General features: G+C 40.0%; 1 protein-coding gene and 1 long non-coding RNA gene across 4 annotated transcripts in view; one reads left to right on the top strand and one right to left on the bottom strand.

Annotated features, from left to right (window-relative positions):
• Nucleotides 1-18,324, bottom strand: part of LOC147757940 (uncharacterized) — a 109,109-nt gene that overhangs the window by 57,043 nt on the left and 33,742 nt on the right. The window contains exon 1 of one of the 2 annotated variants that reach the window (XR_015320417.1): nucleotides 1,084-1,220. The exons of the other annotated variant lie outside the window; for it this stretch is intronic. This is a non-coding gene — a long non-coding RNA (uncharacterized LOC147757940). Of the gene's footprint in view, nucleotides 1-1,083; nucleotides 1,221-18,324 lie in introns of those variants that run through there. 2 annotated transcript variants of the gene reach the window in all.
• The window catches only part of LOC111245297 (allatostatin-A receptor-like), a 94,706-nt gene continuing 76,612 nt past the window's right edge, over nucleotides 231-18,324 (top strand). The window contains exon 1 of one of the 2 annotated variants that reach the window (XM_086979301.1): nucleotides 231-1,104. The gene's annotated coding sequence lies outside the window, so the exon portion shown is untranslated. Of the gene's footprint in view, nucleotides 1,236-18,324 lie in introns of both variants that reach the window. The other variant, XM_086979299.1, reaches the window with a different exon arrangement.

Below are 18,324 nucleotides of genomic sequence, written 5' to 3'. Positions count from 1 at the left end.
TCATTATCGTAGAGATCTACTGATCTCTCCGGACTCTAATTCTCTGGTTCAACACAAGCACGCCAATGTAGCAGTAAGGCTTTGTTATTACGAGGCCACCCATCTGCCGCCTAATATCCTGCTAGGAATGGGGGCGCTGCGGTCGGTGATTTACCCTTTCCACCGTGCTCCTGAGAGGCGGTACACTGGTCTCGCAAAACGCCTTGCCATCTCGTTGCTGGCGTCGCCGCCCTGGCCGCCCGCCGCCGCCGCCGCCCTGGCCGCCCGCCGCCATCAGCACGAAACCGTCATCGTTCCAAAAAGAGTGAGACTCGAGAGCTTATCGGCACCAAACACAATTTATGCAGAGGGGTCAGATAGCTACACGTTGCATCGATTCTACGAAGGGGCATACGAGCTTCTTCTTTCGGCCTCGGCCTGGTGTATCGGTCAGTATTTCGTATCAACAATAATACGATCACTGTGCCAACTTTTCTCTCTCTGTACTTCGATGTGGAAGTTCATTCGGTGCATGGGAAGGCCTGTCCGTGCAGAAACTACGTATTGATCATTCTTCTTTCAAACCACGATGGAGTTAAATTTATCCGCCTAAGTTAGCAGATGCCTGTGCCTATCCGAGCAGTGAGTGTCGAGAGTGAGGGAACAATCTGTTGGACACGCTTTACAACTGTTTCGTAGAAGGCCTCGTCTTCTGGAGCATGTGACAAACATTCGCGCAGTCCGAGAACAATTAAAAGGCAAAAACAAGACCGCCGAAAGCGAAATAGTTTAAGGGGTACGATGGCGTGCGCGACAACAGTAGCTACTACTACGGCTAGCACCAGAATTATTATTATTGTCACTGAAAGCTTATTTTCTCCAACACGGCGTCTACAAGGACAATTTAGAGGCATTGTTTGTAATAAGTTGCGAATCTCTTGTCGTAGACGGTTTTTGCAATGAAACTTGTTGGAGAGGGACGTCCAGTGGTGACTGTTGTTGTGTACCTTGCTAATTCCCAAACAAACTAATCAAATATAATAGGAAAAGAGGGAAGTTTATCCTATGTGCTAACGTGGACTAGTGAGCTTGGTGGATACTCACGGGACGTTCGGTACTTCAATGGTGAGTTTCCATCAAGCGTTTCATCTAGGAAGCTTGCTCCGCACTTTCCTTCAAATAAACAATGTCATTGTAATGAGTTCTGTCGTAATTTTGCTTGTTTTTCTCGACGATTAAAGGAGACACGGTTACAGGTAGGTGGCTGCTGTTGCTGCCAGGCTAATTGCTGGCTTACCCTACCGGCTGTTTATCTGATGTAATGATAATTGCTTTTACTGCCTTTTACTGTCTATGCTGCCACTGTCGATTCTGCCAACTCTTTGGCCCGTTTACCTTCCGGTCTTCTGGTGTTGATGCTATGATTGAATTTCTTCAATAAACGCTTTGTATGTGATGGCACATAGCGAACATTGCAAACGATATAAATGGTGTCGTTGGCGTATCATACGTTGTTTACGACAATCTGTCGCGTCCATTTACCTGTCTAAAGTAAGCCAACGTATCCTGTAGAATGGATGAGGTACCTTATATTCCTAATTCTATTACCAATGACTGATTAAACACTTTATCCGGTCACCACGCGTCCAAATTCAACAACTCAAGCAACAATGTTTTTGACTAAGGCTACATGTTAACTTTAATTAATCATAATAATAATCAGGCCTATGTTAAATCAATCTAATTTAGCCAGACTTAATTGAAGGGTACACTTTATTCGCCTTTAGCGAATTTTTACGAATGGCATGTATCCGACAAGCCGATAGCATAATCATTTTATTAATTTATTAACAAAAACTTGATTTTTTATAGTAATCGTCGTGGGAAATTTCAATTCAAACACGATTACCCTTGCTTAGTATTATCTAAATTTGTATTATCTAAATAAGGAACTCGAATTTTACCAATTGTATACGCTCGCATTGTATTGTGCAATAAACTTTATCCCAGATGTTAACGCACTGCTTACACATTATTCTACAATATGCCATCTTGATCTTTTACAGACCTATATATATACATATATCATAGTAATACACTTGACCCTATTGACGTGTAAGGTCAGTGAAGAGCAAAAACCGTTTGCTGCGAAGATTTCAGAAATATACTAGTGCGCAGCGAAAATCCACTGAAATCTGTCTATAAGGCCGCGCGTTCTCGACAAATTCTGCTTCTGTCTTACCCTATCCCCTTCAAGACGGCCATCAAATATTGTGTTACTTCTATAGCTACTGTATACGACCGCATCCGTACGACTTTTCGCGCAATAGTGAACCCAAGAAAATCCTGCCCTGACCACCGGTGAGAATCAGCTGACTTTTTTTTCTATTTTTTGCCGTTTAAAAGCGGCCGATCAGTTTGCGAATGCGCGTAAAGTACTATGCCGCGCTGCTGTGATCTAGTTCTGCTGTACACTGAGAACAGTTTTAGATAACAGAGTAATCGTTCTCTGGCGGCATTTCATCAACCATTTACATAAACAGCCACTAGTACTCTGAGAATTCGAGGCGTGTTGTTGACGTTTGTCAGTCGATCATTCCGCTATATGGAACCGTCTAATTGATCATCGTCGTCGTCTGCCATCAAGTGCTGTTTTTGTTGTCATCTGAACCAAATGGTCAGGCTGGGTTCGCGATTCAGAAATAGTACAGCTGAATGAACAAATGTTGACACAACGAAAAAAAAAAAAAAAAAAAAAAAGTAGACGATGTGGAAAAACTGGCTTTCGTTGAGAGAAGGTAATAAAGCTCGATTTCGTTAAGCGATGTGCCAGGGAGCAAAGGAGGGAGAAATGATTGGCGAACAGATCGCGACTAACTCTGGACCAGTTCACTTTTACCGACTATTGGTCGAAATAATTACAACTAATTGAGGCCAACGACGTAAAATACTGTTGAAGCTTATAGTTGCTTTGATCCCGATCAACGACCAAAAAAAAAAACATTGCAGAACATACATAGAGCGAAGTGCCAGTCATGCAAAGGCAACTCTAATTAGCTTCATCAATCTAACGACTCATCATAAAATTTTTATACGTCCTCAAGGTTGTAAACAACATTCGAATATGTGAGGATAACTTCTGAGAGCGTGAAGTTTCCCTGATGGCTGATGATGATGATGATGATGTGATACTATTGTTCCGAACAATTTTGTCCTCCGTAACTTTAGCACAAATCCAACAATAATTACGCGTTTTTCGTCAATGTAAATCTGTTATTATGTTTTGCTGTTTGTTTTATTGACACATGCCGTCTAGTTATATGGAAAACTATATTATTCTCGTAATGCGCGCGTCATTTTAAAAAACTGTGGGGCTTCCTATCTGATCCTAACAAATCCAGCTTTTCGAAACCTTCTAGTTTGAGCCATAAAAAAATGTCTAAGTGAAAGCTTTTAGGTACATAAGAACCACTTATTTCTTAATAGCATTAGGCGTCCGAGCGAATCTCGATTGATTGATTTTATTGTGGACAGAAATAATGATCTGTCTTCTATCGTCTCGAAACTTCACAGCAACATCTTTAGTACTCGTTTTCAATCGGCTTTCAACCTAAAATCGCTAATCATTTTAACTTAATTCCTTAGTTTCATCTTCCCATTTGTCACCCCCATGGGCTCAATTCGGTGAAACGAGAAACCTATATTCGATAATTTTATGTTTGACTGCGATACATTTTCTCTAAGTTAGTATAATAGTACGATGGTGTGGTGTCGTAAACTTACCGGTCCGGAAGACGGCAGCGTGCCATCTGCAGATGGATAACTTTTCAAAGCGACTGATGGCTTATTTATGATTAATGATGACTGAAACGAGTAGTTCACAGCTCTAAGCGAGCACCAAAATTTATAGTAGTATATATCTGTAATAATTCAGTAAAATCTCAGAAGAAGAATCTCAGGAGAATCTCAGAGAAGCGATATTTCGAAAGACAAAATAAATACCTAAAAAGTATTTTTGTTTTACGTCGAGTACGTAAGACGTACTGTTTTACGAAGGTATAGCTGTTTCGTGTGAGTTAGTTATTTCCCGAAGATCGCAGCTGTTGCACTAATACTCGTCATTTTTTAATGCTTGTGTTTAAAGGGTTTTTATTTTTATATAACCGAACGTCCTGTCAAAAAAGCTCGGTCAACGTTGATCAACTCTTTCATGAACACGCCATGAAAGCTACAATCCGGTATACACTTACGATATGGGTTAGTGCTAGAGCTGAGTATATATAATAAATAATGAAAAAGGTGGTCAACCTGATCAGTCGTTGCTTCCGCAACACTCAATTGACGCAGAAATTACACAGTATAATAATTGCACTTATTGTGTTGTTTTATTGTTATTAATTATACAGATAGTTATGATTTTATTGTTACGTCAGACACTTAAGGTTGACATGGGAAATAATTCCAAATGTACGTGCTCAGGGCTTAAGATAGATTCGAACAGCAACTAGAGCTATCGAACTTAGCACATGGGTCAAATGTTAACTATTGACACTTTTTCCTCCTGTTGAATCATTGTATCGTTTGCTACTTAGATAGAAGATGTAGGCAACAGAGATATACATATATTCGCAATTATATGCCAATAGAAAACGTATACAGGCATGCTTAGAATGCTACTTACGGCATACTCGCTTTAGTTCATCCTGTATTACATATTTTAACATCCGGAACTCAACTTTTATCTACAGCGCTATATTTCTATCTCTGTGGGCAGAATTCCATGGGTTAGGAGGCGTGCAAACAAACGAAATTCGGCCCCAAAATCCGCTGAAAAGTTACGCCTGAGACAGTAGTAGAACTGATGTCACGGTCCGCCTCTCAAGAGGCGTTAATAGGTCAGTGATTTTAGGATGTGAGATCGCTCTATTTTATAGGCACACCGTTATTACGTGCGTTTCAATATTGCCGAGCAATACCGCTGTCAATTTCAATAACGACACGTCTTCTAGATAGACGACAGGCTATTTCCACAGTTGAAGAGCTATTTCGTCTCAGGATGAGAACGTCAGGTCTGGAAACAGGGAGATGAGAGTAATGGTGAGGAGACAGCTGAGCCGAACATATAGTGTCAGGTCTGATTCATGGTGCCGATCAGACATTTCACCTTAATGCAAACTACTACGATTTGGTTGTCTCTAGTTGCCAGGTGGCAAAGAGGCAAATGTCACAGAGGTAAATTAATCGTCAAAAAGTAGATAGTTCCTCTCTCGGCGAGCGACGTAAAGGGGCATGGGGTTTTTTCGGCACTGATTTTCAACTTCCGCTGTTTCTTATACTAATAATTCGTATATAAAACAGCCCAAGTTGAGAAGTTCTTTTTTTGTTGGTGGTCTTGAACGTAGAACTTCCCGATTAGTGCAGATAGGATATGAGTGTTTGCATGAATATAATACGGAGTGAAGATCTCTTTTATCGGTACTAGAGTGGAATAAGACGATTGATTGCAACAGGCTCTCGCTCGACAGCGTTGCCCTGGAAGGAACGAACTCAGTCAAGTACACGGTAGTTATCTAATATAGCAAAAAATTGAAGTAAATCGATAGTTGATAATGCAGTAATTTTCACTGTTGGATACTAATGCTATGCTACTATATGTCTTCATTACAGTAACGCCTTGAACACCCGTTTTGTGCTTAGGGCAGGAAAAGGCTAACATGGAACCCTCATTGTGTGTGAAACGAGGAGATCACAGAACTCATCATTCGATTAATACCCTTATTTGTGAAACACTCACTTGTTGCAGATCGTTTTCTGATCGTGTTGATTCCAAGCCTAACAGAGCGTCATAAGCTCTCCATATAATTTCAGATAAAAGCTTTTTTTGAAAACGTGTATGTGGAGAAATTTAACTTGCTTACAATCTCTTTTTTTTATCCTGTTCATGGTAGCAAAGCGGACTTTCGAAAATGTTTACTCATGAATTGAAGATGCTCACTGGGTATATATTATATTTATGATTTGAGGGCACAGTTTACAAATACATGAAGCGTTATTTGTGGCTGAAAACCAATTTAGCGATGTACACTTTCTTTTAAAAGCAAAGGATATCTTGTGGCTAAATAATGGAATCTTCTATTTAAGCGCCTATTATTAGATCGATAATTAGATTATATTTGCAAGGATTGCACTGTGTAGCTACAGTCTAGCTTAAAAGTTTATATTGGACTTCAGTACCTACGCGAGCTTCTGTACATGTTTTTATTCTCCTTTTAGATAAGTTCGCGAAGTTTAATTTGCCAAATGTCCTCGATGCGTTACACCTGACTTTGAATCACAGTTCGGCATAATCCAGTTAACAATTATTCCACAAATTCTGTGTTTCAAGTCGTAGATACACATTGCCGTTTCTATAGGTTTGCAGGAAAAAAATCGGCACGAGTCAAATTTGAAAAAAATCGTAGGATAGAGGGAAGGGGGAGGGGGCAGTCCTTCGGACGAAGGTGAAGGTTTATCATGTACATCGAATACATTTAAGCTGGGAGTGCTCAACTATGAGTTAAGGAAAAAGTAAATACGATCAATAATTATTTTGTCAATGCTAACAAACGTATTGCGCAAAATACAGCCATAGGAATAAAGGATATTTTCAAATTTAGGTCACCTCCTAGTAAAGTTAATTAAATTTATTCATCAGCGCAGTATAAGTAGCTTATCATAGAGTACGATTTATATAGGAAAACCATCAGATCTTTGCTTGTTTCCTATAGCCCCAGTAAAGATTGAATCAGACATTCATCGAAAGCATTTGAAAGGTATAAATAGTGCCGTTCAGGAAGCTGGACTTTTGACATCCTGTAAGCTTCGACCCACAGCAGTGATCTTCTCTTAAACAAACTACTGGAGATAGTAAAAAATGGGTCAAAAATGGAAAAGCATACGAAGCTACGAGTCGCCAACTGAATTCGGTTATTGGACCTACGCTTTTTACATTTTTTTTTTTTGACAAATAGCCTCAACAAATTCTGTACTGGCATTGAGATATAGATAGGTGTATATCCGTAGTGCAGGCAACATAGGAGATAAACAGTCAATTAACTAAAACCTATTATTGATTAGTTGAGTGCGAGTAATGTCAATTCAGGCAACTCAGTTGCTTGAAGTGTACATTTCTTCATAGAGTGAGTAATAAGGTCTTCTAGGTAAGGCTCATGCGAAAGCCACTGATAATAAACAATAGGAAAAATGACATATGATTTACTGCTCGATTGAACCATGATAAAGAACTAGTGCAATTTTTAGAAAGTCAATAAATTTATACTTGGGAATAATGTGCCAAGCTAATCTCAAGTAGGGTAAAAATTAAAAAACAATTTTTGTAATCTCTACATATGTAGGCTAACCATTTGTGTAAGCAAATGGAAACTAGAAGCTTCGCGAACGCCCATAAAACTAGTTTCAGTTTAACCCACAAGTCTAAGCACCAACCCAGCCCTTAATAATAGACGCTTAGCGGCTCATAGGCTTGAATAAACATGAAACGAATGTATCTTATGACAAAATATACCCAAACCAGCTCACACTTAAACAGTATCTCCGCGTAATGGTTTCCATTGTATATTCCGCCAACTATCTATTTAACCAATAGTAGAGAAACATGTATTTTTTCCGCAAATTTACACCTAACACCTTTTAAAGTTTTCTTGCAAGTAAGTGGGCCGCAGTTAAATTTGATTTGAAGGGCTTTATGGGTATTGTTACAATAATCATAAAGCAATTTGCAGAACCTTAAATATACGTGCATTACATAGATGTTGTTAACTACTGTTACTTAATAACGATGACGGAGATTGTTACTATTATACGTAAAAGATCAGAAATTTCTTAGGAAGAGGCAGCTTCACAACAGCTTTATGCTGTACGCCAAGGCAGCCAAAAGGGTTGCTCATCTAATAACTGATTTGACCGTCTTCTAGGATTTACTGATTTATTATTTATCGTATTTAAGAACTGAAAGTTCAGTGGTTGGAAAACTGAATTAGGACCAAAACGCTAGAACTGTGCTGAAATATCTTATGGCTTTGATAAATATGGCCTCATACAAGCAGGTGAGATAAGCTATCTGCAACCTGAAATGCCGCTGATAGAAGAACGCTTCATTTATTGTTATTTCCGCAAATTACAATAGCATTTCCTTGATTAAGGATTCTTCTCTCGAGATCTAAAACTAAACGCTACAATAGATTGCAGTATGACCTGGCGCGTGCTACAAAGCCGAGGTGTTGGATATTCCCGCTGATACGAAATACGGCCGTATTGAGTTCCTATAGGAGCAAGCAGGTCTCAAATACTTGTCCTTATAATGAACAGCTTTTCTATAGGTAGGACCTTTTTAGCTAGAATGTATTCAAAAGCAATAGTTCTATCGTAGGATACAAATCTGTTTAAGGCTAAGCTTAAGCCTCTTTTGCTTGTGATCGAATGCTGCTGCTGAACGTCGACCTCATTCTTTCAGCCCATATTTAAAATGGCCTTTCGAAGAAAACATTTTATTGTGTACAAGTATCTCTTCAAAAGAGACTCGACTGTCAACATGGTTAATTGCATTGCTAGACATTAAGGGTACTACAAACAGTTAGTATATAATTGATATTGATAGACAACATTGCTTGCCTATATATATATAATTGCCATTATTTATGTATTCTGTATAATCATTTCCCAGGAGGCCATAAATTTAAACAATGCACAGACATGGATTGCGAATTAGTAAAACTTCGACGGAGTCATTTCGGTCTGACAATGCACATAGGAGAAACGCGTGCGTTCTCCCGCGCCCGCATCACTATTCCTTAGAATATTAGCTTATTTTTGCGTTCTTCTTTGGCTCAGATTTTTGGTTTTGTCAGGCAACAAGATCACCAATGAACCTACCCCTGCTTTACTCAGCGGGGATCTACATGAACACTGCTCTGCTAACGTTACATAGTGTCAAACAATAAGTGTCTTTCAACTTAAAAAGGAAACCGAAAATTAGGATATTCCATGCCAGTGTTCCAAAACAAATAGTATTACCTTCTTTGGCATCGCTACAGATTCGGCTGCAAGACTTTTCTGCAAGAAAACCATTTCGGAAGCGGCTCATCAGAGATGATGAGCCGCTTCCGAAATGCAGGCGAAAAATTAACCCAAATATTGAGCTTTTTATAAGTTTTGTATGTTTTCTTCAAACGCTTTCCAACTACTCGCTGATCGTTTCTTCAAAACTACTCACGTCTTGATTTTGCTCAGCTTCCACAGTCATTTTATCAGCTATTTTCGTAATTGACAACCCCCTACGGGAAGCATCTTTAACATCGAAATTTCCGGAACCATAGCGTCAGTATTTATCTTTGGGCCATTCCTTTTAAGGACGCATCTCGGCCTTGAAATGCGTAAATTTACTTGCTATTCTGGACAGTTTCTATGGAACTAAAATTGTAAAATATCAGTCAAACATTTATTTAAACGAATAGCGATACATTGGGGCCAGCTGTTGTTTTCTATGTACATTTTTGTTTAACTCAAGCTATCTGAATTTGAAAAGCAGCTGCTTTTTGAGCTGTTCTGTCGAATCTCACTGGGGCCTTGTCGCTTTAGGACAACATTCTATTCAAGTATGTTGGTAAGTCTGGCAAAATAATCTTAAAAAGATACGATAACTTTTACACGCAAGTTGAGACCTATGGGAAAATTGGTTCCCCAAACGTTTACTACAGAACGATCCTGCTGAGATCCGTTTACTATATGGGTTTTTTTCAAGCATACTAATAAGTATAACAAGAACTAAATATGTTTTTCACTGTAGAATTGGCCTTAGCGAGGAAGGCGAAAGGTTCCGGGAAGTCCGGTTTCGTTGCGCGTTTGATCGAACGATAGAATTCTACCCGTTGCAGAACATATATTGTCCTGATGGCCTAAATACCCTGATATTGCTGCGTAAGCAGCTCTTCATGTATGTGCATTCTAATAAGCCACACGTGCACAGATCGACTGCCGCTAGTTTGGGCCTGGTGCCAGAGTTACCGAACGCTTGCTTTGTATTCGGATCCTCGAAGTGTCGAGCTCTTGACATCTTTGGCCTGCCGAAGTTAAAGCTACGAGTACAAAAAAATGTTTATTTTACACCAGAACATAGGCTGCTTCTAGCCAACTATTAGCGAAGCTCCCTTTGTTAGCCCACTGTACGGCTAGCGCACTGCAGTCCATAGCGTCTTACGTAATGTATATATTTGCTTTGCTAGAATTCGCAAAATGCTCTACCGGTTGCTACCGTAATGGAATTACTAACATTTCAAGAGTAAACTTCAAAAACATACTCCGCTGTATTTTTTTACCAACGTCTAGTGTGTGCTATCCTCAGTAGAAGTAATTTCAAGCAACTGAAACTAAACGACCGCCTAATGTTAGAATCTTAGAAGGACACCAGCTTGTACCAGGGAAAGGATTTGTTGCTATACTATTGCTTGGCAAGGACAGCACAGAAAAAGTATGGGAAACGCTCTGCTAGCGGTCGCTACGACCGAAGAAACTTTCGTTAGCAACGGCGTTGATCTTCCTTGATTTGAAACCGGCATTTTGTGCGTCGTCGAGTTGCCGTTGATTTCGAAACATCTGAAAATGCATACAGGTTCAAGTGCATAAAATGAGCTATTAAGTTCACCCTGAGTGCCTACGTATGGGTCAAAAAGCAATCCATCTACTTGTTCTATAATGAGCTGAGGCCTTGGAAACAGAGACCTATAGATACTTAAGTGAATATGAACAATAATTTAGTGGTTGAGATTAGCTTTCTATGGCGTGGATGATATCTATCCTCTTTGGAGAGCGAACCAATCGATACGTTACGAAGAAACATGCGGTGCAAGTAATTCATCAATCTGTCTCTTCCTGTTATCAGTACATGAACGTAGATTGGCTTTGTCAATCGTGCCAAGGGTTTTATAGTCGACATTACTTTCAGCACTGCCTTGCTTTTCCCTAACGCTTTAGCTCTCTATTAAATAGGCCCACACATTGACATTTTACTCTGGCCTACTTTTGCACTCGTTCTTATCGAATTTTTTTTTAAAACAGCTTTTTTATAGAATCGCTTTAATTTGGGTGACATTTTATAAGTCCCAATAGACATCAGCAAACAATACAGTGCGCTTCGTGTGCAGAGTTTGGTAGCTTACGTAGTAAACTTACAATATCACATCTAATTTTATTATTATATATTTTTACTAAGATTTTTACTCTATTTACATTTCGTACAAGTCTATACAAGAAGAAGGGATTACGGGTGTCATCGGACAGACAATATCGGGTCCTTCTGACACTCTTTGGGTGAAGAGATGTTAGAGCATATCCGACATATCCCGGAGGACAAATAGAGTTTCAAGCAGACAAACAGGCAAACTGCCGCCGGAAGCTTTTAGTTTCGTCGGGAATTTTTCTAATTTATAGACGCAATGTCCGGGGTGCAAATCGAAACTTCCACTTTCTTTCAGACAGAAAAATATACATTTGAAATCCATGACATCAAATAAGTTTGCTGTTTCTTGCTCATCTCGCTTGAAAACTTCCTTAATCAGGAACGTCGCCATATACACGAAGTTGTATCGTAATCATTATAATCTGTGCTCATTAAATCGACGTAGAGCTGACTCCCTCGACCAGCACCACCTGGACATCATCGTCTTCCGTGTTTCTCCAACCCCGGTTCCTCAACCATGAATATATGAAAAGGCTTCCCATCCCCCCATATTCTGCTCCTAATGTTCATTTCCACTTCTCCTCAATCAACGTTCGAAGAGCAAAGAAAGCGACACGTGCGTGCGTGTGTGTCAAGCCGTGGGCTTCTAGGAGTACGTACCGGGCTGTTCGGCTGCGTTCGGAATCCGACTATGAGTCATATTGTAAACGGCTATTTACATTCAGGAGACGCCTAGGAGAAGAAGAAAGTGTTTGCGCGACCTGACTTCTGCTAGATTCAGCCAAACTGCGCTTCTCCCACAGTGGCCAGAAAGCTGCCAGATCTAACATCGCTCTCAAGTGCTGTCTTTCGCAACGACAGACGGAACAACTGGAAGCTGGACTAACCATGGAACCTTTTTGATATCGAAAAAACCAAATGAAACAGATCCTGTTTGGCAGCTATACAATCATACGCATTCAGAAAAATTGACCAAAATCACTAATACGTTTGCTCCATAAGAACTTGTGCGTTTGTGCTGCCTACTCCTTGCGAATTTTCCTTTATCCATCGATCAATTAAAAAATCGCGGCTCGATGCCGTTTCGTCGTTTTTCTCGCATATAACAGTAAGCCTCCATTTCGAGATGATAGCATACGCATCGTTCACTATCCCAGGACTCCATACGTTTTTAACTCGCTTGGTTCAATGAAGATGATTTTCGTATGCGTCAATGCAGTTAGTACGCGTGTCATCTGGTGCGTTAAAAAGCAAACGAACGAGCGTGTCGCATCGATTTCAGTACTACCGTCACCTGCTAAGTGTCGGTCTGCGTCCAAGCGGAAGGCTATATATAATCAATAAAGGCTAAATGCTCCTGTCCTGTTCAAAAAGGCGTAGCTAGACAAGTGCTATCCTGTTGAAGACGATCCATCAAGTTACCTTTTAAGTACACGGAAGTCAAGCTGGTTCAGGTCGTGTTTCAAACCGCGAAAGACCGCGAAGAAGACGAGTTGGCCGATTTGCAATTGAGACGAACGCGCTATTACGACATTTTTCTGTTTTCTGCTATTTGACAAAGGAACTTCGACTAGTGTTTTTACAACGAGGCGCGATAGCATTCGAGTTACTGTACAGTGTATTTGTACGTACGATTACGAATTTGATATCCGTTAGTTCTAGCCCAAATCGAAAAGCTGGGCTCTTAATGCACATTCAGCGTACTCTATGACCTTTTAAGCATATCTCTAGATATACTAGGCAGGAAATAGCTAGCACACACTATTTAACTTAGTTTCTGACACTGTTCAGTTAAATAAAGCATTCTGTAATAAGGGAATATGGAATAGCGATTAGATGGCAACTGTTGTCATCAATGCAATGGTCGATGTTGGGTCATGGTCATGCTCACAGGTGATCATGCTTTTATGATATGACAGCCATTGATTACTTTTGGATTTCTTATGTAACGGCCGGAAGGTATGGTCAATAGATCAGCTCGGCCAGCTCTACATGTTGTTATGGATCTACATGTTACGATGCAATCAACATAGAAATAAAACTATTAGGAGCATGAGTTAAGTTGTCGTGTGTATCTTCGGTTGGATTTGCTTCCCCGTGACTTAACAGCAACAATTGGAGTCTTTGGAAAAAACATACATTCACAAAGTCCTACAGTATCTAGAAGTAGCAGTCGAAGCGTATCCGTCCTTCTCCGGGTCCTAATTCCATTCACGTTAAGCTCACCCCGACGCGTTCCTGTTGCTTTAGTGGATTTCCGCCTGCATTGCTGAAGCTATTCTAAACATGTCAATATCCTTGTACTCACTTTTCATTGTTGCTTAATCAGCAAAGTTATAACGGCTTTAGTAACAACCCGTTCGCTATCAGCGACCGTTCTTTTCTACCAGCAAACCCACCAGTTCGCTGTGAAAACCAGATAGATTAGCACAGTTAAGCTACCGCAGTCCTCATGTCAGCCCCAACGCAAAAGCTGATGGCCACAGGCCGTCTTCGCTTCGCTTTCGTGTACAACTACATATAATACAATCATTTGTGCCGATGTGGACAGCTACAGTGCTGGAAACCCGTCATCTCTGATTGAAGCACAATGGCCGCGATCTTCCGACGCCAGTCTAGCGACCGTACAACAACGCTGAAACTTTACGGCCTACGCCGTGCGTCCCGTTCAGTATTTCCGATATCCGTACTATGATCGTGATTTTACTATGAAAACTGCTTTTTTAAACTAAACAGTTTAAATGCGCGGTGGCTGGTGCTCGATCAAAACGCCGTAATCAGCCAGATTATTCCGCTCAGAAGGAAACTCAGAGCGCTGACTGTTATATTAGATCCTAGTTTTTGTGATGTTTCCAACTTTTGTTAAACTTAAATCACGAATACGAGGAATGTTGAGTTAGAACGCCAACAAAATCGTGCTTAGTTCTCATAAACCGTTTTTCGGTTTTCACCGCAGAGTCGATGTTGAGCAAGAAAGATGCTGGCCGTGTCAGCGTACGTAATGTAGATATAGAATGACCCGTTATATAAGGCGAGCTATCAAATCATCGTTATCAGCGTACGTTTTCACACTGAAACGAAAACATTTCAGAGAGTATTTATCCGCGTCGTCATTGATGATGGTAATGTCTCGTTGGTGTTGTTATCGATTGGCGAGTGGCAAGCCGTTATGATGATCTTCCTCAAATATCATGATCGGTATCATGTAGTTTGACAATTATGTTTGTTTTATAGTAGATTTATATATCCTAAACTTTTTCATCTGAGGCTAGCTTTTATAAAATGCGATGGGTTTCTCGTAGTTAGCTATATAGCCATAGCTAGCCATGCGGCCGTCTATTGTCAAATCACAAACATCGGTATTAGTAGGAAAAAAAAACTGTGGAGGGACAGGCCTTGCGTGCGCGCTTCTACCGAATCGCTCGACCAAGGTGAAAGCTAGAAGGTTATCGTTCACTAAACAGGCCGAACACTCAAAAGGCTATAAAATGGACTTCTTAATTTAATGATATGGCTGTTGTTATACTAGTGCGCGAACGATTTCAGCTCCTACGCCATTTGAATATGGATCGGCACCTCGGCCGAAGATGCTTGAAGACGGCAAATGATAACAGTAGCAAACACCGGCGTGTGTTAGCAGGCGCTTTGTTGAAAATAGTTTTTTTTTTTTTTTTTTTATGGAAAAGATACTAACAATTGGTGCTTATTCTTTAGATGATTGTTGTGTTTAATTAAAGCCGAACACAGCTTAGGCTTTAGGGCTTTCACAGAGACTATTTCTATAATAATATCAACTTTTATATATAATATAAAAACAACAGAACTATTCGCGGGTAAATGCAAAGCTCTTATACTACGCGCAATTTACATACGTCTAGAAGTTGATCGAGGTCGCATCGAACAGGTGTTACAAACAACATATAAAGCTTCTAAATTGCATTGATTTTTCTATAGGGCTCAAACGCCCGTCTGATTAGAACCAAGACGCACACCCGTTACACAAAACGTATAACTAATAATAAACAAAAAGACTGTCAATCGCTAATTGATGTGTACCGCTAAGAGGAACAGAATACGACTAAAGATTGATAAGCATCTACTGAATTGGAATCAGTGATGCGCGCTTACGAAGAGGCTTGTCGTTTGATCAGCTCTTCTCGGTCACGTTTTGGTCTTTCTTTAAAGGTTTCTAAAGAGTTTTTAACCTATCTATCTATCTATTTATTTTTAGTCGAATACGACAGGTCAAAACGCAGTCCTTAGGAGAGGGCGGTAAGTGTGCAGAGCAGGTTTCCTCAGAGCAGATATGAAAAATTGCCCACAAGCGTGTTTAGCATTGGGCCATTAAAAAACAGTATCTACAAGGTGGTGGTAAGAGTTTCACTAACTGAAACATATTGTGAAGATCAGTGGATCACACACGTGCGCACATCTTCATTATTCGCCCACTAGAATCGAGCGTATGGCTGCTGATGATCCGTAAACACCCGCGCAAATTCACAGCTTGGAAATGGGTCCTCTTTGGAAAATCGAAACTACTCGGCACTGTGAAAATTTAAGTTCTACGAGACTCGTCTGTTAAAACAACTCGTTTAATTGCATAGGGATTTTGCCAGACGGAAGCCATAAGTAGGACATTACGTTACGTTTTCAAATATGTTTCTGTCAATTTGAGGATTTCACAAATCATGCCATTTTAATAGTAATAGTTCATAATTAGAGACTGTGCGTAAAGGGAATTGGCGTCTACAACGGAGGTTGGATATGTTCGGGACTTATTGGCCCGAAGAGAGCTATGTGATCTCAGTATTTTATATACTATTACGGTTCATCATATATTCTGTGTCAAAGCTTCGCAATGGCGAGCATCATCTTATCAACAGCGGTTATTCGTTGATTTACTTCATTCACTTTTTGCTGATAGCGATGACCTGACGAGGTGCAGCAACGCGTATTTGGAATCGTTTGCTTCGTGTGATTTAAATTGGACTTTATAAACAATATAGGTTTCCGAAAATTTAATACTCCATATAGATGTATTTTTCCCTGGTCGGGCAAACGTATATTCATTGCGAAACCTTTACGAAGATTACCTATATCGGCCTAGTCTATATCTATATCGGTCATAATCATCTAGACGTCTTTTCTACCAAACAGCAGCACAATACAAACGCTTACTTTGGAGTGCTTTACCGTTTCTTTCATTAGGAGACCTGCTCAAAATACGCTCATCGTAATAAATCGCAGCGGGTAAGTTTTCGTTCAGCAAAATGCATATGATTAAGTTGCACTCACGGTGTTACACGGGATTACAACCTATGCCTGTATTAGCGTTGGCTGGTAGCTACCCGTCTATGTATGATATTTTAGGCAATTATTTACCTTACCTGATAGAACTGTGTCGTGCCAAATGGCCCTAAAAGTGGTAACCTTATATATGGACTCCCACAACCTACATATACAAAAGCAGTAATATTGACCCATATGCAAAATGGTCGGGAGTTGTTTCTCTCCTAAAAAAAAACTCCGGCTCTATCCGGACAAAAGTGACATTCAGGCAACGTTTTCTGCATGTACTAGATATATCACTTCTGACGATTATACCCATCCAATATGAGTACCATGCAAGGTGATCACAACCTAAATTCGGAACCTAGACCCTCTACAGGCTCGTCGGAAGTGTTTCCTTTGCAAGGATGCAAACACCGTCTCGTTGTATGAATGAGCTAATCGACGTCGCCATTTCATTGGCTCCCCTAACGACTTCCCCGACCGTCCAGCGAATTCAAGTCGGGGCTATACTGCGGCTATATATATGCTTACTGTAGACGCGCTCATTTCCTTAAGCAGAGTTAGCCCTATACTGACTAACTAGTTGTTGTCACTTGCTGGGTGACGTAGGGCATTTCTTCAGATAGAAGCTATCCGCGGCTGGAGAATAGATCGCAAAATGTACAGATAATCTTCCTTGATGATACGCTTGTTTCTTTAGAAGAAGTATGATTCGCTGGAGTTGAAAAGCTGCCCGGAAGACTGTTCTTATTCGCAATAGGTACATCCACTAACTTGTGGGCGAGGCGGCTATCGTTTCCGCGGTTGACTTTTATATTAAATGCAGATATTTTCTCGTCCGAGAAGAAGTAAAGACGATCTGTTGCTTTAGTCTTAACAGAACTGAGAAGTAAATTAACTTAGTTAGAGATCATCGGTCTGGTTCGTATGACATATGACCTCTTGAACATTTCCACGGCATGCTAACTCTATTCAGGTGAGATTACCCCGTTAACGATCTGATATGTTTGTGTTTTGTCTGTTGTTGATTTGAAGCTGTTTCTCCTCTTTTTTCAGCCATATACTGATTTGCAATTCAGTAAACTGTTAATTTGAAGTATCAAAAAAGCTTTTCACCTTACTGGCGCTTAGTCTCGTTCGAACGGATCGGATAGTAGCTATTTCTCGATGTCGAAGTCTTGTTTTTGTCGCCTGCAGCGAGCTTTCCTTCACCACTGTCAGTTTCATGTCAACCCATCCGTAAATCCGTAATCGCACGCAGTCATTGAAAAAGGTCAAAAAATTTAATCGGGCCACCGAAATCAAGCTTCTTCAAACATCCTAAAAGTAGCTTGTTTTATAGCCTGATCAAGTGTATAACTATTGCCGATACGTCTTTCTCATTTCAGCCGGCCCTATATCCATATTTGTATGTATAACCTGGATAGGCTTATATTAATGTCATAAATCAATTGTTATGTTGCAATATTGTTTTATTTTCTTTTACTTTTATAAGGACAGATCATACATATATTAGTCAAAGCTTGTAGTATTTTTTATAGATAGAAAGAAAAACGTTTTCTTCAAATGCATAAAAAATGCTTCTATTAATACTGAGCTTGCACAGATGTGCTAAGAATGCAAAGAAGTTCTAATTTCTTTTATGATACGGCTTTGTCCTTTGTACGGCTGTAGCTTGTACTGCTGCAGGGTTTCTTAGTTCAGAAATAACTCTCACTAGATTAGATCATTGACGAGACGCTTTGAACTACTGTTGTGTATGTAAGGCTGTTACAAATCTGGCAAACTTTGAATTTGTGAAGTAGCTGGGCTAGAATGAG

Source organism: Varroa destructor, unplaced genomic scaffold (genome assembly GCF_002443255.2).
Source record: "Varroa destructor unplaced genomic scaffold, Vdes_3.0 BEIS01000002.1, whole genome shotgun sequence".
NCBI classification, from domain to species: Eukaryota; Metazoa; Arthropoda; class Arachnida; order Mesostigmata; family Varroidae; genus Varroa; species Varroa destructor.
Note: the sequence above shows the minus strand (reverse complement) of the source record. Positions and strands in the feature narration are given on the sequence as shown.